We start from the raw sequence: 26018 nt of genomic DNA on the forward strand, positions 1-26018 counted from the left end.
TTTCAGAATGCAAAAAACTGAAAAGATGAAAGTTGAGCGTGAAGGATATAGCCGATGGTAGAGACAGAGAAGATGTAGCAAAATGGTAATTAGATTAAACCTGTGGACGTTCTCGTCGCTTCTTAATCGCCATAAACATATGTGGCGGATCGGTATCAATAGGACGCCGACAGGTCGAGGCGTCAACGCGGCGCAACACCTCCCGGGCGATCCGCGGGTACCAACCGTCAACACCAGAGGGCTACGACGACAAACGAGTCTGTCTATCTCGCTATCGAATATACGAGCGAATGATACAAATACCGCGCCAAGACGAGGCTACCTCTACGTCTAAGGCAGGGACTACCAGGCATAGTCTTACTGACCAGTCCGGCTATATTAAGGCTCGTGCACAATAGCGTTGCTCGCTGCTAGGAACAAAGTTCGCTTTAAAATCGAAATGGAAGCCAAATATTCCTGGCATTGCGTTACTCCGATAAGAAGCAAACGTTTCAACAAGTTGATATCTGTTGGGCGCTATTTGGAATAGTCACAACAGATAAGAAAGTGTTGGTCGTCGTGGCTTCGGTGAAAAAGACGTTCGCCTACAGAACGAAGCAAATTAGCGAGCGATTTATTAAACGCAGCTGGTTTATCGAGAAAAGAACACGCATGGAACAAAGGGATACCTGGAAGATTGATCGCTCGACGCTCGCGTTAATTATCATCGGGGCGTGATTAACGTTGCAGAGTAGCTCGGCGAGAGCACGTTAATGGGAAAATGAATTAATAAGCTGCCGGGGAGGACAAGAATCTCTCGGCGAACTCGCACAGCCGCGTTAAGCGACTGCAAAGATACCCTCGTGGTCTCGTATAATCATAGTAATAATAATAATTTCCCTCTTCTTGTCACTTTATTATCTCCTTACACATGGTCCAATTTTTTAACTTCGTACAGTGGTTCGCCAATGTTGAAGTGGATGCCACTTTCAAGGAAAACACCACATTTTTTCTAAAATTTAGTTTTCTTAGTCGTCGAAGCCACTGAATATTGTTTAGCGCTAAATCAATTTAGTTAGTTTTCTAGGAACATGGCTTGCACAGATAATGCAGCGAGCTACAGACAGGCCAGTTTTCGTAATCGTATAAATACCCATAGACCCATAGACATATTTATACTTAACCCTTGGCACCCGAGGACTTTTTAGGTCGAACGTAGCAGCTACTCCGGATGATTTAGTGTATACGTGACTCGTGTGTTACGCCTAGCGTAAAATGGTTTTATATAAAAATTAACTTACAAAAACATTATGTTCCAGTAATTTATCTATATTTACATCTTTGAAAATATGATTTTGTAATATTAATTTCTGCATTTTTTTTTTGTATGATAATTTATAAAGCATTCAGCAAGATGTATTCTTCAATATAATTGACCTTATTTTTCAACATCGAAGTTCATCTTCGTTTCAACTAATTTCACAATTTTCATGAAAACCATTTTTTAGTTTTTAAATTATAGTACTTTTGCCATGATCGTCGAATCCGAACTAACGTTGAAGACGTCAGAACCATAGTTTCGCAGAGATATTGCATTAAATATTTTATCTCCGTTTTAAAGTCTAACACTTAATGCTTCCTAATAAACAACGCAAAGAGCTAAGGAACCAATTTACGAACCAATATTGCACTCTCATTAATCGAAGATCAATTTGATCAATTGGAGATGTCGAAATGTATCATAAACAGGAACTGTCGCCTCTCGCTCGCCACTGCAGTTGCAGCACGGAATGCCGTGGTGACTGACAGCGCCTCTCGAGTGCAAAAGGTTAATCATTTTTTGACGTTTCGTGTCAACAAATTCTTCATTGTGGAAAGAGAACAGCATACACACTGCCCTCTTGTTACACCATTTTATTGTTAATAAAAGGCTTGAGGATGTACAATACTCGTCGTATGTACAATACACGGTATCTTACGCACAGCGACTATAGTCGCCCGTAGTACGTCAATGGCATCTTACGCACAGCGACTATAGTCGCCCGTGGTACGTCAATGGCATCTTACGCACAGCAACTATAGTCGCCCGTAGAAGCGAAAGGATCAAAGGAGAGAGACGAATTAATCGGCAGTCGTTAAGTAAGAGTCGAGTTGTGAGGAGTGGAGAGTTGAGTTGGCCAATTGTTATGAGTTATAAACTATTATTTGGTTGGCAATTAAATAATTGCGGATTTTGTCATTAGGCGGTATCGACAAAATCCGCAATCACTTAGTTGCCAACCCAATAATAGTTTACAACAATATTTAATCACTTTCGTAATCGATCATGAAAATGGTATAAGTGAAGAATCTAAGAAATACGATCGCTTATCCTCGGTCGCTCGGTATATTTACGTTACAGTAATCCGAAACTATGTTTACAAGGTGGCAGAAATGTAGATTTCCTGTCGTTTAAATAGGATTCAATGCACGCGTCAAACGCAGAGCTTCAAGTGTTTCGAAACGAAAAATATCAAAAATATTAGTCAAAAATATTAATAATAAAATATTAGACCAGAAGTTTCTTTCGTTTTATCAGAAAGCTACTGTCTACATTAGAAGTTAATTAAAGGTTGCTTTTACACTTATCAAGGACCCAATTTTTCGTGTCTTGTTTGTCTTTACGTTGTTACTGTTTTTCTCAATTTTCAACTATCTGTATATGTTTCAACTACCTTGTCTAAGATTAGACACGAAAATCAGATTAAACTGTTTCGTTTCAAGCGTATTTTATACACTCGCAGTAATTTCTAAACGTCGAAATACTTACGCACGTATACACAGAAGAAACGTTTGTTTCTGTCGCTATGCGTTGCTTGCTACGTGTTTCTTGTTTCTCTTCGACGTTTACCTCTGCAAACGGAAACAGCAACAACAAGCAGCAAGTTTCGTTAGCGACAACAGAAACTTGGAAGGAACACTGGCGGAATATCGGACGACAGAAAGCAGCAGCTTCGAACGTGAAACATCAGTAGAAAGTTGCTCGCCGTTGCTTCAGTGAGGATGCGCCTTAACACTTTGACTGCCACGGTTTCTCCTGTGACGCCACGGTAGTCATTGGTAACCGGAGCGCTTCAACTTCTTACAATTGTAAAAATTGTATAAAAGTTGACAGTTAGGGCATTTTGAATATAGCCGATAAATAGAAGATACTTTGAAATAAAAAGTGCCCCATTGAACAATTAAACATTTTTATTAGAATATCAATAAAAAAAAAAAAAAATGAGAACAAATCTTGCATCTAATGGTGCACAGTGTTTGCGTCCATATCTTTGAGGGGTAATCTACGAATATTATCATAAACACAGCTTAGAAAATAATCGTAAATGCTGCTTTATAATCATATACAGGGTGGTTGGTAACTGGCGGTACAAGCGGAAAGGGGGTGATTGTACGCGAAAAAAGAAGTCGAAAATATAGAATAAAAATTTTTTTTAATTTTTAAATTTTTCCATCGAGACAACGATCTACAGTGAGATCCGTTATAACGAGACGCGATAAAGTGCACGCGTACCGAGCCAAAATTCAAAGTCGATTTTCTCGAAAACAAAGCCTGGAACGAAAAATTTTTATTCGATATTTTCGACTTCTTTTTTCGCCTAGAATCACCCCCTTTCCGCTTGTACCACCAGTTACCAACTACCCTGTATACATAAAATTACATTTATACTCGAAAACCATGTCTATTTACACGCGAAAGGAAAGTCCAGTCTCACGCGACCAATAGTTAGCCGGAAACAAAATTCGTGAAAATCACTCGTTCTTTTTTTTTTTTGTTACGCGTCCCTCTCATTTTTCCTTTCTTTCTAACTCTTTTTCTAGCTGATATGGTAATATTGCTGAGACATCGAGAAAGAGGTAAAATGTTCGATACGGCGCGTATGATAATACGATAATGGGCTTTTAGGAGTTGCACGTGGATCAATATTATTAATGGTAAAGTAAATACGCGAATTAGCAGTTAATTGTACTCGTAGGATTACGGGGAAACCGCGCCTTAAAGTACATAGATTGGGGAAATAATTTGATGCAGCGACAGTGTTGTCGTCATTGATTGCACGGGAAATACAGGAAATAGGTGTGCGATCGTTGTCGAAGGTTGTTGTACAGTTTGCGCAGACGATGGCTCGATTGATCGATGGCTGCCACGGTTTTCAGGTATCCGATCGAAACGCAACATCGGTGACCTTTCTGCGGCACCGGATGCCGCGCGTATTCACCCTTTTCATCTCTTTGTGAGGCTCGCAGGAAATTTTCAATAGAGCCACATAATGCTCTATCGGCTCGATAGACTCGCAGGTATTTCTGGAATCTGTGGACAATTCTTTTCCCGTGGTTTAGACTCGTTTAACTCTTTCATGATTAACCAATCGACTGCGGGATCTAGTTTTAGAAATCTGTCGTGCGATTAGGTCATGGAGTGCGTGATATACGTATTGAGATGTGTGTAATTTTGTGTGCTAGACTAGATTAATTTACCAAATGTCCAGTTGGACAAATTGTAAAGTACAAATTAAATAATAAAAAAAAAGAAGCTAGATTAGCCGCGCAGTAGTGACACACATATATGAGTATGAGTGTGTGCAAGTATGTGCGTGCGCAGCGTCTCGTAAAACAGACGAATGCAACTGTTCCGTTAGTAGCGTGGTAAAGAAGATGGTGAGACAAGAAAGAGCTGAGACGCGTGCAATGTGTATCTGTGAATATCTTGTCAATCGCATATTAAATAAATCTGAAACTATTTTCATATCAATTCTAAGTATAATCTAAGTATTCCTTTACATTTATTTCGGCGATTAAGATCCACAATTCTCAACAATATGTATACAAGCGACGACGAGTGTACTCGTCAGGCGTACCAAAACAAAGTTTTTGTTTGACGTGTATACTCGTCAAATGCGGTTAACGAATCTGATTAACGAAACGATACGTAAACGAAGGTAACTGTTAGACAGGCTACTGGATTGTATAATCTTTTGCTACATCGCTGGCTTGCTGCACAAACTCCGCGTAAAGAAACACTTACGCTGCATAGAAACGGAATTTTGTTTATGACGAAACTGTTGTTTCTTCGCTATATAAACACTTTCTTCATAATTCTAATACTACATCGCATTTTTCTAAGTACGAAAAGATCCAACACGCGAGATAAGAAGCGAAGGAAAACGAGCAAATGTTTTCGTAATGATCAGGGTCTGTTGTTTCTTTTTTTTTTTTTATTATTATTTGATTTCTACTTTACAATTTGCTCAACTGGACGTAAGGTCTGTTGTATTCGAGCACTTTCGAATTAATTTTTTACGCACTGTGCCGACATGGCGTCCCTCGTAAATTATTACGAGGTTTCTCGCTGGGAAATGTGCAAACACTCGCTCGCTTGTTGACAGTAGACAGCGGTTATCGGCGAGAGGGGAGAAGAAACGGAGGGATGAAAGGGATGGAAAGGAGTACCATGAGATTTCACGATACGCACGCGGTTGGTTCTCTCGTCGTGGTAATTCTCCGCGATTTTTCTACGAGTTTCAGCTCTTTCACCTCCTTCTTCCACTTTTCACTCGTTTCCAGTCGCTTTATACGCCGATACGAGACACACGTACGTACACACGTGTCCCGTGTACAGACTTGTACATAAGTCGCCAGACACTTGCTAATTTTAGACATAACCTTTAATCATAGATTCCTTGTGTTACGAAGGCACGATTATGAGAATAACCGAGCAGTGATCGCAGAAAACGCTGTAGGCTGAAGCCAGACACTACGAAATTTTTTTTTTTCATTATTTAATTTGTACTTTACAATTTGTTCTGCTGGACATTTGGTAATTTTTTCTAGCTTAACACCTTACCGACCGATAGCCTATTAATCGGTTTTTGTCGCCGACGCTTACCGACCGACAGCCTATTAATCGGCTCTTTGTCGCCAACAATCTTTCTCATTATTTGAGCAGTAATTTGTTACTTAGTACTAAGGTACCTTGCTCAGTTGCGTCAATCGCGTTACTTTGTAAACTCCTACAGTTTTATACCAATTTGAATAACTTACCGTTCGCGATGAACGAAAAGAATGGTATTGGAGAGTCTAAACCGAAACAGAGCGGATGCCCGGGAGAATCTGTGCCTGAACTGCCGGTCGGACGTGCGTATGCTGTTGAATCGCGAGCGGTCGGTAAAGTGTTAATTGCTAAATAACATGTGCATGGCTACCCCAAGTGGGATACCATCTTCGAGTTTGACTATTTTATTTCTTTAGTGAAATCAGTGGGTGTTTTCTGTTTAGTCTTCTTTGTATGAAAGTTTTGCTCGCTTCAACAGCCAGCTGGTTTTCGATCTGTTGCCGTTCTTTCCTTGTATTTTTCTGCGTACCAGCCGATTCCGCGAAAATTGACCAATTTTGTTCTTCTATTGGAAAATGCTCTATGTACCAATGAGAATACCGTAGAATTTTATAGCGTGGAATTTAAGCGTGAGCTCCCTTTCTATCGGTGGTAATAAACGATATTATCGATAATAATGGCAGAAGACGCAGATAAAGATGCAAGTGCCGATAAACGTCAGTTGATTGTTTCTTCTTTATCGATGCCATTTGTCTAAACGAATGGGGCGTTGGATGTTCTTTGCAATTAAAGAAGTGACATGTACAGGATTTTTGAATGGGTATACTTTTCTTCTCCGTGCAATTGGACTACATTAACCAGTTAGCTGTTTTCGACGAGTATACTCGTCGCGAAGGAATGGCGATATTTCGCGTTATAACGAGTCCTGTCGGTAATAACACTCAAAGATAAAACAGTCATTTCGCTACAACGTAATGTTATATTGTAACAGCCACGCATAGTCCGTGTTTGACGAGTATACTCGTCATCGCTTGCCTTTGCCCAGTTCCCAAAGTTTCCAAAGAGGTCGCAACAGCTAACCATTAATCCGTAAGTTTCCTGTCTTCTTTACAACGTTTTCTACGACCACTTTTCTATTATGATTAGAGATGCAATTACGATACTTGCAGATATAATTAAAATATCGAAACTCGGTACAGGCAAAAGTTCGCCATAACGGATCGCTTCAAAAAGGTATCGCCATAAATTGCAAACGTGATCATAATTTCGAGCAGAAAAATTTCAGAAAAATTTTACTATCGTAATCGATACGTAAATCTAAGCAAAACTGGAAGATCTCCAAAAATCTAGTCAACGTAGCCAGCAATATCCAGTAACAATTTGGTTAAACAATATTTGGATAATTTACCACTTATCCGATATTGGTATGTGTATAGAACGCGTGATATATAACAGTTGGGAAAATGAAATTTTCGCACGTGGAAGTGGCGTGAAAGGGGAACGTGGTAGGCCGGTGCACGGGAATTTACATTTTCGAGCTGAACGGAGAAACTGAATTCGCTCTCAGGTTAAAGGGTAGCGAGCCTCGTTTCTCGTAACGGTTGTTTGTTAGAGTGGAGAATGTCGATTTTCGATAAAACCGAACGACCGGCTATCTGTTTCCCCTGTCGAATGTTTGCTACGCTTTCCACGTCGATAAGAAGAACATGCAGCTTTTTTCCGCTCCTTTTTACCTCTCTGACTCATCTCACTTCTCTAGCGATAGTGTTTCGTTTCTTTCTGTAAATGAGCTTGACAGGTGGCGCTAAGTATTTTCTGGTATTCTTCTTCCATCGTACTTGGTCTAGTTGATTTCGTTTTTAAAGGACCAATCGAAAGTTGCGTGAGAAATGCAGCGCTAGTAACAGTGTCAGTAGACTGGATCGACAATGCTAGTAGGTTGGTATTAATGTCAATGGTATTGACATCATTCGTAGTATCATAGGCTATGTCATTGGTAGGGCTGTTGACTAGATAATTAAGAGCACCGATTGTATATACAGGGTGCGGCCGAACAACGTGTATCATACAAGCGGACACCAGGTTATTCCTTATGAAAAAATAAGAACGAAATATAATATTGGGTTGGAAACTAAGTGATTGCGGATTTTGTCATTAGGTAGTATTGACAAAAGCCGCAATCACTTAGTTGCCCAATAGATAAGAAAAGAATTAAATGGAATAAAATTTGTTCATTTGAGGCTTAGTTTACGAGAGAATCGAGTTTGAAAATTTATCAAGTATAGTGGAACATGACTGTATTCCGAATAACAGTGGAATATACATTGAAAAACCAAGGTAACTATAACACCGATAATCTACAAACGTCACTGACCACAAAATAGATTCAACACGTTTTTTCGCGGTCGCGTAACAATCGTCAACGGGTTAATCGATGACATCTATGGGCAAGGACGGACTAGTCGATTCGCGTGTGTTTAGAAGGACGTGCACGCAGCGTACAGGTCGGTGTACAGTGCGGTAACAATAGTAACACTGACAGCAACAGTAAAAGACAACGACTACCTCGTTATCTACGAAGGCGACTAACTATGTATACGAGTGAACTATGAATACGATGAAGGCGAGTAACTATGAACAACTTGAAAGAATTTCACCCTCTAACCTGCTCATAACTATATTCAAGGCTTCGTAAATGCTCGAGCAAAATTCACGTTGCACATGCAAATCGGTTTAAGTTAGGTTAGGTTAGGCTGAGATTCAACGCGACGTTTTCGCTGTTGACTACATTGGTTCTGAAGTTGGCGTAATTTGGATACTAGAGTGGTATTCGAATCGTATTAAACAAGACGGCATGGATACGCGAATAGCTTTTCGAACGATGTTGGATGCCAGTCGTGGTGCTCCTGCAGGCTTGCAAAATCGTAACAGGTATTCGAATATTCTGTCGAATTCGTCTGGATTATTTTTGGATTATTCGTCTGAATTATTTTTGGATTACTCGTTTGGATTATAGAAGTTGTATTATTAACAAGAGGAAGCTATGGGTGAATGGCTTCTGGGACGACGTTAGATGCTAGTCATGGTGTTTCTGCAAGCTTGCAAAATCGTAACAGGTATTCGAATATTCTGTGGAATTCGTCTGGATTATTTTTGGATTACTCGTTTGGATTAGAGGAATTGTATTATTTATGAAGGAAGCTACGGGTGAATGGTTTCTGGAACGACGTTAGATGCGAGTCATAGTGTTTCTGCAAGCTTGTAAAATTGTAACAGATATTCGAATGTTCTGTCGAATTCGTCTGAATTATTTTTGGATTATTCGTTTGGATCATAGAAGTTGTATTATAAATAAGAGGGAGCCACGGGTGAATGGCTTCTGGAACGACGTTAGATGCGAGTCATGGTGTTTCTGCAAGCTTGCAAAATCGTAACAGGTATTCGAATGTTCTGTCGAATTCGTCTGGATTATTCTTGGATTACTCGTTTGAATTATAGGAATTGTATTATTAACAGAAGGAACCCACGGGTGAATGGCTTCTGCAACGACGTTAGATGCGAATCATGGTGTTTCTGCAGGCTCGCAAAATCGTAACAGGTATTCAAATATTCTGTCGAATTCGTCTGGATTATTTTTGGATTATTCGTCTGAATTATTTTTGGATTACTCGTTTGGATCATAGAAGTTGTATTACAAATAAGAGGGAGCCACGGGTGAATGGCTTCCGGGACGACATTAGAACGAATCGTGGTGTTTCTGCAGACTTGCAAACTCGTAACAGGTGTGGCAAGATCTTTTAGAATTTGTCGCGAGAAATAACGTACCGATAGGACCGAGGTTGAAGAGAAGCGCGAAGAAAGGTGTTAAATCGTGGTCGCGACTAATTGCCACGCTGCTGCTCGAGTTGATGTAACGTTCGGATTAGAAGTTGTATCACCAACAAGCGGAAACCGCGAGCAAATAGCTTCTGGAACGATGTTCAACGCAATTTGTAGCGCTTGTACAGAATTCTCCAAGGATCCTAGAATTTGTCCAAGAAATTAATACACAGAGAAGGAGCGATGGCACGAAATAAGTCGCAAAGTCGCGAAAGATCAGGTGCGTGACTATCGACTACACTGTTTCTAGAATTGGCGTAACTGCGTTTGGATTAGAGTTTTACAACACCGTTTTCATTGGTATCCTACAACTTTTTGCAATTCGCCCTGAAAATTAACGCACCGAAAGAAGATGGCTCCGTAGAAAGACGCAGAGTCCAACGTGAAACTATTTTTTCTTTTTATCATTTAATTTCTACTTTACAATTCGTCCAGCTGGACATTCGGTAAATTTTTTTAATTTCAACGTGAAACTATGAAACACCAATGAAAAAAATAGAAGAAGCGGGAGAAAAGAGAGGAAAAGGATGAACGCGCGCGGCTGATGAAAAGACAGAGAGACGATGGGAGTCGGTGAATGAGGATCGGGTGTTTCCGGCCGGTTTCGACTCCGTCCGTTGGGTCATTGGGTCAAATCTTCGGTTACATGGGGGTAGAGCCATATACAGGGCAGACTGTACGCGTTCACAATGCAAACTTCAACCCTTAGCGGCGCGCGGCCGGCTCGTTATTCGATGCGCGACTATTTTTAGAATATACCGACCGCCCGGAGTTAGAGAAGCCGGAGTGGCCCGTGCCGCGACCAGGTCGAGCCCAAATAAAAGATGAATAACACAGGGTGCCCCGTGACCATCCTAACCTCTCTTTTCCTCACCTCAGCGCCCTTTTTTCTTTTTATCTTCTCTTTTCTTCGCTTTTGTTTCTTCTTTCTCTCTTTTTCTCTCTCTCCCTCTCTACTTTTTTTTTTTTTTTTGATAACACCACTACGCGACATTTGACGGTCTACCGGTATACTTTTATCGGTTTTAAGGGCTGGTGCAGACCTTTGCCGTGATTTTTGCCGATGTGTCGTTGCGGTGGATGCGTGGCATCGTCTCTTCTTTAACACCATTTTCACTTTAGTCGCTAAGAAGCTAGAAAAATTTATCGAACGTCCAGCTGGGCAAATTGTAAAGTAGAATTAAAATAAACAAAAGGAAAAAAGAAAAAGTTTATTCGCCAGGAAGCTTCGATCTCGACGGTCTTTCCGGAGATTTTCATTTAACGTGTTTGAAAATGTGTCTCGTTGACGAGGTATTTTTAATTAACAAACAAACGATTGATGCGCGGATATATTAGTTGTTATCTGGTTTTTAACCGTAGCTTTATTCAATAATTAAAAAGAGGAGGTTTCAATCTCACGGATTTATCCAGAGAAGATTCTCATTGCGTTTAAAATACGTTTTACGAAGGGAGGTATTTTTAATTAAGAAACAAGCTATTGATATACAGATACTAAGCGTCATCCCCTTTTTAACAATATTTTTATTTAGCAGTTAAAACGGCGAAGCTACGATATCGTTCGTTCTTCAGAAAACTTTCATTTAACGTGTTTAAAATACGTTTTATGAAAGAAGCTATTTCTAATTAAAAAATAAGCGATTGATACACAGATGTTAGACGAGTATCGTGTTGTACGAATATCTTATTATATTTTCATCTCGAATATTCGTCCCGTACGCATATCTCTTTACACAGCATTTCACGAAACAACGATCATCGCCACATACGTAACAATCGCGCATACAAATATACAAATACCAGCTGGCTGCTGAAGCAAGCAAAACTCTCATAGAAAGAAGACTAAAAAGAGAACACTCCACTGACCTCACTGAAGAAATAAAATAGACAAACTGGTAGATTTTTTTTTATTTATTTATTTGAATTTTACAATTTGTCCAGTAGGACATTTGGTAAAATATTATAGCTTAGTGGTATAATAATATAACATGTGGATGGCTACCCCCAGTGAGATACCATCTTCGAATAAACTGGTAGATGGTATCCCGCTGGGGTTAGCCACCCACATATTACTCAGCAATTATGTTAGAAAAGTTTACCAAATGTCCAGCTGGACAAATTGTAAAATACAAATTAAATAAGAAAAAAAAATTAAAAGAAGATAAAGGGAAAACATCTCACTGACCTCACTGAAGAAATAAAATAGTCAAACTGGAAGATAGTATCCCGCTGGGGTTAACCATCCACATATTACTCAGCAATTATGTTAGAAAAGTTTACCAAATGTCCAGCTGGACAAATTGTAATATACAAATTAAATAAGAAAAAAAAATGAAAAGAAGATAAAGAGAAAACACCCCACTGACCACACTGAAGAAATAAAATAGTCAAACTGGTAGATGGTATCCCACTGGGGTTAGCCATTCACATATTACTCAGCAATTATGTTAGAAAAGTTTACCAAATGTCCAGCTGGACAAATTGTAATATACAAATTAAATAAGAAAAAAAAATTAAAAGAAGATAAAGGGAAAACATCTCACTGACCTCACTGAAGAAATAAAATAGTCAAACTGGTAGATGGTATCCCGCTAGGGTTAGCCATCCACATATTACTCAGCAATTATGTTAGAAAAATTTAGCAAACGTCCAGCTGGACAAATTGTAAAATACAAATTAAATAAGAAAAAAAAATGAAAAGAAGATAAAGGGAAAACATCTCACTGACCTCACTGAAGAAATAAAATAGTCAAACTGGTAGATGGTATCCCACTGGGGTTAGCCATCCACATATTACTCAGCAATTATGTTAGAAAAGTTTACCAAATGTCCAGCTGGACAAATTGTAATATACAAATTAAATAAGAAAAAAAAATTAAAAGAAGATAAAGGGAAAACATCTCACTGACCTCACTGAAGAAATAAAATAGTCAAACTGGTAGATGGTATCCCGCTGGGGTTAGCCATCCACATATTACTCAGCAATTATGTTAGAAAAGTTTACCAAATGTCCAGCTGGACAAATTGTAATATACAAATTAAATAAGAAAAAAAAATTAAAAGAAGATAAAGGGAAAACATCTCACTGACCTCACTGAAGAAATAAAATAGTCAAACTGGTAGATGGTATCCCGCTGGGGTTAGCCATCCACATATTACTCAGCAATTATATTACAAAAATTTAGCAAATGTCCAGCTGGACAAATTGTAATATACAAATTAAATAAGAAAAAAAAATGAAAAGAAGATAAAGGGTAAACATCTCACTGACCTCACTGAAGAAATAAAATAGTCAAACTGAAAGATAGTATCCCGCTGGGGTTAGCCATCCACATATTACTCAGCAATTATGTTAGAAAAATTTACCAAATTGTAAAGTACAAATTAAATAATAAAAAAAAATATACAAATACTTATGTACCAGAGAAATAACAAAAGTTCGTTCCAAGTATATGGAAAAGTGACATAATTTGCCTGCAAAGTGTACCCAAGTTGAAACGCGACTAACGAAGAGAAGAATGCAAAATTCATTTTTTTCCCATCAATTCCACACACGTATGTCTGCCTATCTATTCATCACAGGTTTTCAAGTTATCGTCCTATCGCGCAGATTTTCGATCGTCTCGTTACAAAAGCAAACCTCGTGCCTGCAAATTTCTGTAAATTCGTTGATTCGTCATCCAGCGTCGATTCTCATTGAGAATTTCGTATTATCATGCGTATTCGCCCATACAACGAATCATCGACAGAGTTATAAAATTCGAGCAATAAATAACACCCTGTCATCTGTGTCGAACATAAGAAAAAGAAAGAAGAAGAAAATAAGAAAAAAAAGGGAGAAGGAGAAGTAGCGTAATTTCGTGGCAGCTACGAGACTCCGCATCGTTACTGGAGGGTTGTTAACCCTTGGGATGTCGATGGCAGCCGCTCGATTGGCTGTCGCCTCGATACGAAACCCGATCGAGGTCACACGCGAATGTTTATCGGTTGGTTCGATGGGGATGTTAACCTGCACCCTACCACGAAATTATGTCCATTATTTATAGGGATTTATAGGGATATTTTCGGAACGTTTCACGTGTCTGTTCCCCGTTTACGTACACGTGATATTTAAAGGCGAATTTATCGCTTACAAGAGGAACGTTTCTAGTCGACCGAGAGAAAGGATGTTCGTCGAGGATTCCCAAGTTTCAACGAAACGAGCGTGCTTCCATGCAAACTAAGAAGGCGAAGTCCAATAAAGAGGAAATTTACTGGACCGAGAAAGGTGGAGGGAACGGAGAAGAAAAAAAGGAAACGTAGAAAGAGAGACAGGGGAAACGGGGAGGAAAAAGAGGGCGGGAAAATTTAGGTAGACGGAGAGAGATGGAGAAATAAATCGTCAACCTATATCAGGATGAGATCTCGTTATTCGTCGACGACAGTAAAAGCATGCTAAGTAAGCCGATGAGCTGGATTTTTTAGCAAATTGAATAATTTAATTCGGCCTCTTGCAGCTCGTCTATCGTTTAACGATACTAACTTAACGGTAGTACGAAATTCGTTTTATCGACAGAGATGATAAACCAAATTTCTTTTATTTAGAGTCTCCGACGAGTCGATAAATTTCTCGCTCACGTTACGTAAACGGGGGGTCATTTACTTTCGACACGTTTTTCTTTGGTTGAACGTCTTCGAAAAAATGTCGAGAAAATACGAGCATAGGAATGGTACGAAGTTAACTTTATGGAACAGGATGATACACTTCTCTACCAGCGTTTTTATTCCATTCTTCGACAATTCGATAAATTTTCCACTCTCATTCTGTAAACGTTTTTACGGTTACCGCGAGCCGCAAACGTGGGCCATTTATGCCCCACACGTTTTTCATCGGACAAAAGTCCTCGGAAAAATTGGAGAAAATTCGTACACCATCTTTCAACCTTACAAATTCAGATGCTCACAGTTGTTCATCCTATAACATCTTCCTTACAGACAGGTTCAAAGGTTTGTTACTTGTTTCTGCTTGCGAGAAAGTCAGGAAATTTTCAAATTTATTCGAACACGAGAGCAAAGTTTAATTCAGTTTCAAAATATTTATGAATATTCATAAGAAGATGATCGCGCGTCTTTGACAACATCAATCTGAAACATACGTTTTTCGTTCGTCGTTGATGAAAGCGTCTGTTCCTTACGACCACTTGCTGGCCATTCTTTCAGCTGCATCGTTAAAACCAAATTACACCTCGAATTTGCATTCTCACGGAGAGGTAAAGCCACGTGTAACACAGTACGGTTGAGAAAGCGTAGCTGTGAGCCAGGCTTATTGCGAGGAAATCCGGAAACGACCGGAAATACGCGAAGCGTATTGCTTTTCAGCTCGTTAATTCGCTGGACGTTTATTAGTCTCTCCTTTGGATCGGCTGTGACCGAAAAGGTCGCATCGTGTCGCCAATCACCGTGAAAATTCTTCAGTGACTTTTATCGGTGTTTTTGGATTTTCATTCGACGATAACTTCCCTTCCCGAGGCCTACGTAAACGGGGATTCTACGTGGACAAACCTGGCCAATCGCGTCTCAATTTAGAATCAACTCTCATAGAAAAAAGACTAAAATGAAAACACCTCACTGACCTCTCACTAAAGAAATAAAATAGTCAAATTGGAAGGTGGTATCCCGCTGGGGGTAGCCATCCACATATTATTTAGCAATTAAGTTAGACAAATTTACCAAATGTCCAGCTGGACAAATTGTAAAGTGCAAATTAATCGATTCTCGATTTTCTAAGTGCGAAATTACCGTTCTTCTCCCGTGATCTAACCTATTCAGTAAAATGGCTGCCGGTAAAACAAAGCAAAAGTAAAAATGTCGGTTGGCGGGTAGTTTGAATTCTATAGAATTCACATATACGATATCAAAGAATAAATTATAAAGCGAGAAGTATTAAAGAGGCACCATAATTTTGCAAAATGAATTTACGCATAATAAATATTATATGATGTATAAATTGTATATAATAAGAGCAGTGAATAAATATACCATAGTATAATAAATATAATATAATATATATTATACGAAAGTGTACGAGACACGCGAAAACGTATGTCGCGGACCGTCAATGCCATCAATTTCACGAGATGCTCCAGAGTAAAATGTTAAAGTAATTACTTCTAGGAAAACTCTACGTCCTGTTCTTTTGTATACCCGTGGCCTGGACACTGCCGTTACGAAAAAAATAGAATTTACTGAAGCAAAAAAAAAAAAAAAATGAAAAAAGACAGAGGCCATATCATATTATTGTGTCATCGAATATGAATGTTGTTTTTTGTGTTATAAGCTCTAGAAACTAAAAAGAGCTATAGGTAGATTTTTATTGCTGTTTCTTCAACTAATTCAATTACACGCTAAGATTAATTTGTTGATAATGTCCCTTGCTATAAATGTATGAACGTGCTCCCTATCATTTCTTATTGTAATGCAACACTGCTAGAGTGAGGTTAGGATCTGCATCAGCATACACTATACCTGTACCTATACTTATACTTACTTCAATATATATTTCAAAAGACAATATATATTACAATTTCATCTACGCGTTTCTCTATCAGATAACCAGAGCAAAAGATCATTTGCATAGTTGTGTAACGTTATGGAATGATAGAACCGAGAGTTAAGTAGGGACGATCGTTTATTAGGTTTATTTACGAGCATGCTCGAATTTCCAATTAACGCTGGTCCCGGCCGGATTTCCCCTCTGCGCCGGCAATTTCTCCAATTAATCGCGTTGCGAAATGCCGTTACATAATAGATCAATTAGCAAACGACGTCTGATTCGTGTAATAACCCTGTCCACGTGTCTCTGGAGAACGTGCTGCTTTCGTTCTCGCATTTCTCCGCGGTACGTTCGAGATTTAGTCGATTTCACCACCGACAAAATATACAAAATTTTGTCTCTTCCGGTAGCACAGACGTTCGAAGTAAAATTTTCATAAACTTGCATATTGAGATATATATATAATTTTGTATGCTACGCCGGATTAGCCGCGCGATAATAATACACATATATGAGTATGAGTGTGTGTGGAGGTACGTGCGTGCGCAGCGTCTCATAGGACAGAAGAATGTATTTTTTTCTGTTTTATTATTTAACTTGTACTTTACAATTTGTTCAGCTGGGCATTCGGTACATTTTTCTAGTTAGAAGAATGTAACTGTTCCGTAGTACGCATGATGGTGGAAAGATGGCGCGACAAAGGGAGTACCGAGACACGTGCAATGGGTATCTACGAATATCTTGTCAATCACATATTAAATAAATACGAAACTATTTTAATATCATTTCTACGTGTAACGTAAGTGTTCCTACATATATATTTCGGCGACTAAGATCCACAATTCTCAACATTGCAAACTTGATTTTCGCGATAACGAGGCGGAAATAATTTGTTCGGATCTGTGCCAGTCAGCGGTTCGTTCTTTTCGCTCGTAGATTCCACCGTCTCGTTGATTGCACTACGTTCGCCGTGTCACGTAGGAGACACAAGAAATCGCGAAATTAACACGTCACTGGTGATCTCCTCGCGTCGTTCGAACGTTTTGTAAGTAAGTTAAAGAATTCGCACTTTAGATATGGATAGTAAAATTTATTGTACGAATCCAACAGAGTAAGCGTTATAACAGAGTATTAACGATTCGGAATCTTGCGATAGAGTGTCGAGTGTGGATTCTGGGTAGGCTTGTATGCTATATAGGGTTTGGGCCCTCTGGAGGGATTGCCGCCAATCACAAGTGGCTAGCTTGTTACTGTCATCTGAGCCTGGGACACTAGCTGATAATCGCCTCGATGGTGTCACGTCGAAAACACTGGTCGTTTTCTCGCGTCGTTCGAATAATTTCGCGCAGGTTTAAACGTTTCGCGAGCAAGGTAAGAAAAATTTAGACTTTGGATATGCTGGCTAAGTTTATTATGTGAATCCAACAGAGTGACGGTTAAAAATGTTAGAACAGAGTGTGTCGAGAGCTGATTTTGGCAAGGTTTATATACTATGGGTTCGGCTCCTATAGAGAGGGGATAAGGCCCAGGTCACAGGTGGCCATGCTGTTACTGTCTTCTGACCCTGGGACACTGTTTATTGCTAATTTATGGCTCTGTGACAATGGCTGTGGTCTGCAGGATGTTTGCCAGGCGTAATTATCCTATTATTGTTTTATGAGCCTGTGACAACCGCGACACCTTGTATGTACTAACAGACAGAGCATGTTTATGGGAATTCGTTGTTTCGCAAATTATTATGCGACTTATTCGTCGTATGTACGGAACTTAAGGTAAATGGTTCTTAAGTAAACGTGGAAATTCAAGACACTGAAATTTCGAGGGAAACTAGTTCGTGGTGGACGAAACCGTCGTGCAACATTTGGAATCGATTTGTCATAATTATCGTAATTATGGAGAAATTGTTATTACAGGTTGATGCACTTTAACGCGGCTGCCATATGGCGGATCTGAAAAAAGAGGCTTTCGGTTTCACTTTTTTCCCGGAAACAGTAAAAAGCCGTATCGAAGTATATATCATGTCAAAATTGGAGAAAAATTATGTCGGAATATCGCGAAGCGAATTCGTTAATTTTTCTAAAAACTGTTTCTTAAAATGCTCAGAAAAAAGTAGGTCTACGTGCAGAAGCTACGCAGAGCAGCGAACGCGACAGCGTATAGAGATACGTGTGTAAACGTTTGAATAGCGAGCGACGATCCATTGCAATATACGTCGCTTTCTATAGTTGGAACTAATTTGAATAGCGTTTGTGGACGACGCTGCAAATGCCAAAATTAAAGACTTTTGTTCTTGCGTAGGAAAATATTTTCTACGTAACAACGAGAATACCGTAGTTTAAAATTTAAGTGCAGTTGCACCTTCCTAAATATTACAGTTATTAATAACGCTAAAACACGTAGAAAGAAATATAAGTTAATTATTTCTTTGCTTTTGTCTATTGCCATCTATCTAAATTCTAGTTGAACATTCAGCTTTCTTCACGTTCAACCAGTTAGTTGTTGCGTTGTTGTTGATAAAAATTATTTAATTTGTACTTTACAATTTGTCCAGCTGGATACCCGGTAAATTTTTCGAGCTTTTTTGAAAAGTGCCTGCCTAAAACGTGTGGCAAGAAGCAAGCGACGACGAGTATACTCGTCAAACACAGAGCACGCTTGGCTGTTATACAGGGTGGTCGGTAACTGGTGGTACAAGCGGAAAGGGAGTGATTCTACGCGAAAAAAGAAGTCGAAAATATAGAATAAAAATTTTTCGTTCGAGGCTTTGTTCTCGAGAAAATCGACTTTGAATTTTGGCTCGGTACGCGTGCACTTTATCGCGTCTCGTTATAACGGATCTCACTGTAGATCATTGTCTCGATGGAAAAATTTAAAAATTAAAAAAAAATTTTTATTCTATATTTTCGACTTCTTTTTTCGCGTACAATCACCCCCTCTCCGCTTGTACCACCAGTTAGCAACCACCCTGTATATTACAATATAGAATCAAGTTGTAACGAAATGACTGATTCTTTCGTTTCATTACTACAATTCATTGCAATCGCCAAATTGCAATTTAAACGGCACATTGTGACCACCTTTTACGCACGACGAGTAAACTCGTCAAACACGGAATATGTACTATGTACAAACAAGAACAATCAGATCGTTTATACTTCGAAATCTACCTTCACTTTTGGCCGCGAAACCTTCGACGTAACGAAATTCGTCGCCGCGACGACGATATTCATTTTGGGAGACACTTTTTCGTCACGTTTCTTCGCGAGGGAGAATTGCAGAGGCGAGAACTCGAAAATGTCGAGTCGGGTCGACTGAGAGAACCTCTGTTGCAATCGGCTCCGGTTTCCCATCAAAATATCTCGTAATTTGAGATTCGTGGCACACCCGAGACTTTCGAGATTCTGATGAATTTTCATGTTATATGTACGAATGAAAGAAAGATAACAACGAAAGATGTGCGATAGATTATAAATTGTACGTCGTAAATTAGATTCTAATGTTTCGTTATAAGACGTTATCGTTTATTATGTAATTTTATAATTCTCGAGAATCCCGCGGAAGTCTGAAGAATCCCGACAACATCGGATTACGAGATACTTTCGAAACTCGAGCCGACCCGGCCCGAGTATCCGGTTCCCGGTATTTCCAGGTTCTCGCAAACCCACAGAAAATAAGCTCGCGTTCTAAAATTTCAAGCGAGACGTCCATCGAAACTTAATTATACAGGACGAAGAAAATTCGTATTGGCAAGAAACACATCGAAAGAGTAGAGCTCGAGGGTAAAGTTTAGAACGGTCTGTATAAAAATCTAGCCGTCCATACGCTAGAACGGATTATATTGGCACAAAATTCAATCGAAGCTGTTCGCGAGTATCTGGGGGAAATTAGGGTGGATCGGCGGTAACACGTACAGGGGAAAGTTATCGAGAACGATGACTTTGACAAGGTCAGAGATATTTCAGGGTAGTTATTTATAGATAGATATTTCAAGATATCTCAAGGTCATGGAAATTGACGACCATTTGCTCCTCTCCAGACGATTGCTGAAAATTCTACCAAAAGGTGTATCAATGAATAGAAATCTTATTTAAAACACTAACCTTATCAGACCCGGTCAAGTGACCGGTTTCAAAATTTAATTTAACATTGTACATTCGTCTTATTTACTTCTTTATAGTTACTTAATATATTATACTTACATTATACTTGTTTTATATTACACATTTATATATATTATATTGTATATACATTATACGTTACATTATATATTTACATTGTATTTATGTATATTATCTTTGTTAAAATAATAATATAATGTTTTATTAAATACAAAATTTATATATAACAGGATAACTATTTTAAATTAATAAATAGTTTATACGTAACATAAATTATTTTCTTATACATCTCAAACAGGAATGAATTTATATCGAACAGTTTTCCTTTTGTCTTCCTCTCTTTCATTCCTCGCTCGTACAATACAGATTTTCTTTTTTATTATTTAATTTGTACTTTACAATTTGTCCAGCTGGACATTAAGTAAATAATACACATGTACGCACATGTATTTTCTAACAATATTATACATTATATTACACATATATTATACGTTATAGGTTAGTATATTTGAATTATTTCTTTCGTTCGTCTAACATTACGTAAATTCTTATATTAACCGATTGGTCGATTTCTCAATTTTTCTTGCTATAAGAATTTACATAAAGTTCGACGAGCAAGGGAAATCACGACGAACGTACAACTGTAAATTAGATTTTCAAGCCGGTCGTTTGGCGCTGCTGGAGCTTAGTGTCAATGCGATATCTCTCGCTAGAATCGCGACTGCCCCCTCTTAAAACGATATTCGAGATCTCGAACTCATACTTGTGGTATTCTTCGCGACGATGAAAAGCTGGTGACACGTCGTGGATAAAGTAATTTCGCGGCCAGCGACGTTCCCTTCCGAGTTTTAAATAAAGTGACAGGCATTCGCGCTGCTTTGCATCGAACGAACTGACGGCTGCGCTGAAATTGGAAAAGTTCACTCGCGATTCTTGCCGAACGTGGCCGAAGTTCCATCGGCAGTCGAGAAATCGCGACCAATAACAGTTTTTATGTCTTCGGCGTAGAATTCAAGTAGAAACGTCGCGGTAAATCGAAGGCTGAGAGATTAGGGTAGAAAACGAGGGATTGAAACGCGTTATAAAAATTGCACGAGCTAATGGGTACAGGTGGACTTTGCAATTGTATGGAGACGTCGACTAAACGCCTATAGCGCCTCTTCTGGTCAAAGTTGAATTAACAGTCAAGTACGGTTCTATAGCCTTTGTCGATCGTTGTAGCGCATATACGGCTAGAAAATAATTCGTCAAAAGCATAAGTAACGCTGTTCGACCGGTAGATCGCGTCAATGAGAGTCGTAAATTCTCGTTACGATTAGACAATCGACGCCACGAATTGATCGATCTCTTATTTCGATTAGAATAATAGAGGTAGTTGACTGATTATAACACTGAAGTAACAGGTTATAATATATACTCTATTCCAACAACTTTGTACATATAAATAGCTACGCGTCGTGCGTATAGACGTATTCTCAGAGACGTGTAAATAGTAAGTTTCTTTTTTAATACTTAATTTGTACTTTACAATTTGTCCAGCTGGACATTTGGTAAATTTTTCTAGCTTAATTGCTAAATAACATGTGGATGGCTACCTCCAGTGGGATACCATCTTCCAATTTGTCTATTTTATTTCTTTAGTGAGGTCAGTGGGGTGTTTTCTCTTTAGTCTTCTTTTTATGAGAGTTTTGCTCGCTTCAGCAGCCAGCTGGTTTCGATGTGTTGACGTTCTTTCCTTGTATTTTTTTGCGTCCCCGCCGATTTCTTCTTTGACCGTTGATATTTTTAAGTCTTCGCGTATATCCTCGTTTCTGATATATCATGGGACGTTGACTATCGTTATGAGTATCTTCGATTGTAGCGACTTTAGTTTATTTATGTGACTCGCTGCTGCTATTCTCCATAGTGGTATTCCATACATGCAAATTGGATTTATAATCGTCTCGTAAAGTTTTAGTTCATTTTCCATGCTGAATTTTGAGTTTCGACTAGTTAGCCAGTACATCTATCTTCTTTTTATCCGTATTTTGCCTACAATTAGTAAGTTAACTGATGACTGATCAATGAACGAATAACCAGTGAAGACATCGACTGGTCAACGGATGAAAAACCAGTCAAGAGATGTTGACTGGTCTAAGGACAACAAACTGACGATGCTGTCGCAGAGGAAAACTATCGCTGGGGGTTGGTCGCTCCACCACCGGTCGATTGCTGGTGGAAATGATCGTCGAACATGGGCAAATCCTGACCTTCCAATTTTTTACTCGATTGAATAATAACCATAAGCAACGTTTCGGCTTGAAAATATTTTATAACAATTAAGGGCCTTGACAATAAAATCAAAATGCTTAGTTTTGAGACAGTCCCTTATTATTGCGGTTCGACTAATTGTATTTGCACAGCTAGTGGCCGTCTTGATCGAGGGATGGATTCTGGTTTATGGAAAGGGTCACCGGACGTAACAAACGCTGAACGCGAGCAAACACAATTTAGGTGTAATAATAAACGTAGATATAACAACAAAGATATAAATAAACGCAGTAATAGGTATACACTAAATAGTCGCTCAGGGGAGAAATGCTCGTTCCACGGTAGCGGAAGAAAATCGAGAACGAACAAGACAATATACGGAGGTGAGGAAAAGAAGGGGGCGAAAATTATCGTTCGTTTGTTCAACTCTTTCTTCACGCTTGGTAAAGATGGTAGGAGAAGAGAATTTCCTGGACCTCGTACAATTCGCCTACGCTACTTATCTGGGTACAGTGCTAATGAAATTTCGAAATGTTTCGTCTAACAAATACCGTAGAGTTTCCTCCTAATATCGTCCCTATTATGCCAAAATCGAGAATATGTAAATTTTCATTTTTTCATTAAAGAAACGAGTCGAGCGCCTTCTTCTCGTTTCTGGCTACGTGGATTCTTAGACTTCTTTCTCCATCCGCGATCTCATTTTATATATTATATATTTATATATGATCAGAATGCGAATTTTAAAAGTTGGAAAAATGCAAAGAGCGAACGTAGTATGGAGAAATGAAAAAGAAGAAAACATTCAAAGTGAAGTGGTACTTGTCATAACATTTAGTGGAAAAAATAAACCTTTGTTGCGTTGTTTGCTATTATATCGATAACAATACTACATATACTACTATATATACTATATACTATATATACTATAAGACTAAATATAAATATATTTGATTGGGCTGCGAATTTTAAAAGTTGGGAAAATGCAAAGAATGCACGTAATATGGGAAAATGAAAAAGAAGAAAAATATTGAAAGTGAAGTGGTACTTGTCATAACATTTAATGGGAAAAGTAAACCTTTGTTCTATTACTTGCTATTATATCAATAATAATACTATATGTACTATATATACTACTATATAATATATAGTAATATATACTACTATATAATATACTATATAATATATACTAATATATACTACTATATAATACACTATATATACTATATTTATATATGATCAGAATGCGAATTTTAAAAGTTGGGAAAATGCAAAGAATGCGCATAATATGGGAAAATGAAAAAGAAGAAATATATTGAAAGTGAAGTGGTACTTGTCATAACATTTAATGGGAAGAGTAAACCTTTGTTTTATTCTTTCTATTATATTAATAATAATGCTATATGTACTATATATACTACTATATAATATATACTAATATATACCACTATATAATATACTAATATACACTACTATAAAATATACTATATAATATATACTAATATATACTACTACTTAATATAATATATAATATATACTAATATATACTAGTATATAATATACTATTTATACTATATTTATATATGATCAGAATGCGAATTTTAAAAGTTGGAAAAATGCAAAGAGCGAACGTAATATGGAGAAATGAAAAAGAAGAAAATATTCAAAGTGAAGTGGTACTTGTCATAACATTTAATGGGAAAAATAAACCTTTGTTCTATTACTTGCTACTACATCGATAACAATATGAAATTGCATAAAAATCTGCAAACGGTTGTATTCTATAGTTAGAACAACGTATTAAGAACGAAGAAGAGACAACTGCTAAATCCAACCGAGGAAACGTGAAAGGATTACAAACTTTTGCTGCAAGAAAAATATTCAGCGCTCGTTGGAGAGTTAGAATTGATGTCATGGAATTTGCACATGATCTCTAGATTCAGTCGACTCCGAAATCATTAGCCACCGTGTAGCTTACTGGGCAAGTTTAGAAACACATCCTCCGCATTACGCTGTAACCGAGTGTTTTCAAAAACAGTTAGAAGAAGAGAGATAATCCATTGAACGTACATCATTCTACGTTTTCGTGAACACGAAACGACGGATAGACGATAAACGCGCAAACAAACAAAAAAAAACAAAAAAAAAATAAAATATTTAACAATATTTAACAACGTGGCAAATCCCCAAATATTATATTGTATCTAATATCACGAGTGTAATAATTGCCATGGAAGTTACACGCGATAGTAAACGATACTTCAAACAAAAAAAAAAAAAAAAAAAACAAGAGAAAAAAGAAAAGAAAAAAAAAAACGAAAAAGAAAAGAAGAGAAGAGTCTACATGGGAATCGAAACGATTGCCCTGCGGTTTCCTTCGTCGAGTATCAACTTCAATCCGCACCTGTCTCCTTTCTTCCATTTCCAGCTTTAATTAGGAACGTATAAGGGTTGAAGAACGTGGGTTAAAGTGGTTGCGAGGAAGAAATGCGTCGAACGTCGGATTAAAACGAAACAGAAGCCACTGTACCTGCAGCTATTTTCTTTCTCTCCGTTCCTTCTTATTCTGTTTCATGTTACGTACAGTAAATTAATTTATGAAAACGAAAGGAACGTGGAGAAATATTGTTTCAACCTTGACGCGTCCTTGACACTCTCGCCTCGAAATAAATCATTTTCTGGCACGCAATGCTCGTATCAAGCGTTTTCTTCGTGCTCGTTTCCTCGTGTCTCGTAAAACGATTTTCTGCTCAGTATGTTTATCGCGGTATTGCCGAGAGACATAAGATTTTTCGTTTATGCTACTTGTTGTCGACTGTGAATATTACGACACCGACTCGTTATATTCGCGAAGAAAGTCGAACGAATTCTCTTCTACTTAGAATTTTATCGTTTACGATTCATCTAATGTTTTATTTAACATTTCACTTGGTACTTCGTTCGTACTATTTTACGTTAAAATACACGAGGAACGAAGTAACAATTATCAGTTAATCAACAGTTGTTACAAGATATAGTTAATTTAGTTATGTTAATAATTTAGAATAATTAGTAATATTTATCGTAATAATTATTTCCTTTTAGTTACGTGGTCTCTCCGTGCTTTTAATAACTCGTTAATATATAATTAATAATTAATTGGAAAATAAGAAAAGCGAGAAGTATTCGATCTTCGTTAAATAACATTATTAATAAATATCGTATCATTTATGGCTGACAGTGTATGTCGATAATTATACGTAGATTGTCATGCAACGAATATGTTAATATCGAAGTCATTAAGAATATTCGAGAGATTATCAACATACTTAATTGTTCGTGGTACGTGTGCATACGTAATACGTATATTATAATTGTAAAAGTTTGTGACACGCATATTTGCCATATCGAG

At 38.0% G+C, this 26018-nt stretch overlaps 1 protein-coding gene and 2 long non-coding RNA genes across 11 annotated transcripts in view; all 3 read left to right on the forward strand.

Annotated features, from left to right (window-relative positions):
• LOC126863453 (potassium voltage-gated channel protein eag) overlaps positions 1–26018 on the forward strand; it is a 157562-nt gene that overhangs the window by 41714 nt on the left and 89830 nt on the right. The gene's annotated exons all lie outside the window — the stretch shown is intronic.
• LOC126863552 (uncharacterized) lies at positions 7847–9508 on the forward strand. Its single transcript, XR_007688922.1, has 3 exons — positions 7847–8967; positions 9128–9288; positions 9368–9508. It is a non-coding gene; the product is annotated as an uncharacterized LOC126863552 (long non-coding RNA).
• On the forward strand, positions 13002–24712 carry LOC126863540 (uncharacterized). 3 transcript variants are annotated; one of them, XR_007688904.1, is made up of 3 exons: positions 13002–17307; positions 17419–17633; positions 17717–24712. It is a non-coding gene; the product is annotated as an uncharacterized LOC126863540 (long non-coding RNA). The 3 variants fall into 3 exon arrangements; XR_007688903.1 differs by having other exon boundaries at positions 13002–17633; positions 17712–24712; XR_007688902.1 differs by having other exon boundaries at positions 13002–17633.

The sequence above is a fragment of the Bombus huntii genome, chromosome 3 (assembly GCF_024542735.1).
Source record: "Bombus huntii isolate Logan2020A chromosome 3, iyBomHunt1.1, whole genome shotgun sequence".
Lineage (NCBI taxonomy): Eukaryota > Metazoa > Arthropoda > Insecta > Hymenoptera > Apidae > Bombus > Bombus huntii.